The sequence below is a fragment of the Austrofundulus limnaeus genome, unplaced genomic scaffold (assembly GCF_001266775.1).
Source record: "Austrofundulus limnaeus strain Quisiro unplaced genomic scaffold, Austrofundulus_limnaeus-1.0 Scaffold1043, whole genome shotgun sequence".
NCBI classification, from domain to species: Eukaryota; Metazoa; Chordata; class Actinopteri; order Cyprinodontiformes; family Rivulidae; genus Austrofundulus; species Austrofundulus limnaeus.
In genome coordinates, this window is record NW_013953445.1 from 81,467 (window position 1) to 83,476 (window position 2,010).

The following is a 2,010-nucleotide window of genomic DNA, read 5'->3' on the forward strand; positions in this document are numbered from 1 at the left end:
ACTACACAGGTGTGTTAACAGGTGATTAATAAACTACACAGGTTTGTTAACAGGTGATGAATAAAACACAGGTGTGTTAACAGGTGATAAATAAACTACACAGGTGTGTTAACAGGTGATTAATAAACTACACAGGTTTGTTAACAGGTGATGAATAAATGACACAGGTGTGCTAACAGGTGATGAATAAATGACACAGGTGTGTTAACAGGTGATGAATAAATGACACAGGTGTGTTAACAGGTGACAGGTGACTTATGGTTTCACATGTTTTGGGCGGAGTCAGAGTTTGATGGACCTGGTCCCTCCTGTGGACCAGTGAGTCCAGCTCTGCTCCCAGAACATCTACTGGTTTTCAGGGCAGCTTGTTGAGTCTGCTGGTGTCAGCCCCCTCTGACCCTAACTGGTTTTCACCCAGTCCAGTTTATTGTCAACATGTACCCCAAAGATTTACTGTCAGTCTGATGTCAGATCAGGTTTTATGATCTGGTTTTTAGACTGATTTACTAAAGAAGACCATAATCTGTTGGATTATTAATCTTGTTAACCTGAAAGGTTTCCTTAATTCCAACAAGTCTGACCAAGTGTAATAATCTTCCTGCTAGGCCTTTAACACAGGGGCGGTCCTAGGGGCGGGGCCACAGGGGCCTGTCCTGTCACTCACCTGTCCTTCACCTGGTAGAGATGATGGATGCAGTTCCAGGTTCAAACACTAGAGGCGCTGATGAGTCAAACATTAAAGTCCAGAATGAATCAAGCTGACAGTTCTTCTTCTCTTCTTCAGAAAATGTGAATAATCCTGCAGAAAAGTCTTTCCACTGACAGATTATGGATTATTTTCACATGTGGTGTTTGAGAATATTTGAACTCTGTTCAGTAAAATGTTTGAAAATCTGTTGAGGAGGATTTACTGCAAACTGTTTTCACTTTAGGCTCCCTTTATGATGTTTATAGTTTATTATTATTAAGTACAATAACACTAAGGAACACATATTTTAACATGTTAATATTGTATTATTGTATTATAAATATCCACAAGTGTCAAAGGGAGACTTATCGTAAAGTGTGATACAGTACACTGTTTATTAATGACAATAAACATTTTTAAATACCAAAAGTTAGTGTTTAATGTGAAAAATCACCATTTTTAAAACTTATTGTTGATAATATTTTAAACTATTGTTCAAACATGRAATTATTGTCAACAATGATGTATGAAAACAGTAAAAAAACAACGTCATGTTAACCAAATAATCCCACCTCATCTGTAATAGTGTAGTTTTACACTTTAAGGATCCTTTTATTTGTAAATATTTATACTGCAGTAATACAGAACAATATGAGATGTAAAAATATGTGTTTTAATCATTATTGTGCTGCGAGGTAAACTAGTCTGAAATGTTTGACACACAAACAGATTTAACTCAGTATTTGATACTAAACCAGACAGTTTAGTCTCTTTTTTGACCTTAATTAATGTGTAATAAACACTTATAAATTATTTATAAAGTGTTTACAGATTAATTAATAACCTGTTTATAAACTCTTTAAAAGCATCGATAAGAGGAGCCTTATAAAGTGGTACCTTTTTAAAATATATTTATTACATTACAAGTGTTTAAACATGTGTGACAGGATGTGGACCAAACACTGGCCCCTCTCTGAATGTTGTGGCCCCTCGATGGCCCCTGACTCAGAAACATCCTCGATCCTCCACAGCTTCAATCTCAGCTGTGCTTCTGGTTTCAACCAGTTCTTTCCTGTAATCCTGAGTGGAACCAGCAGGGGGCGCCACAGATCTGTTCACTACCTGAGGATGACGTCACCCAGAGTGGATCCACAAAGGAAAGGTTAACACAAAGGTTAGGATTAGGGATTATTATTAGAAGACTATGGATTAATAATTCTTTTAATCTATTGATCAAATATTAAAAATAAAAACAATTTTATTTTATAAATTAACATTTTGATTTATTGTAGAAAATTAAGTTTTAATTAAGGAGTTTAAAG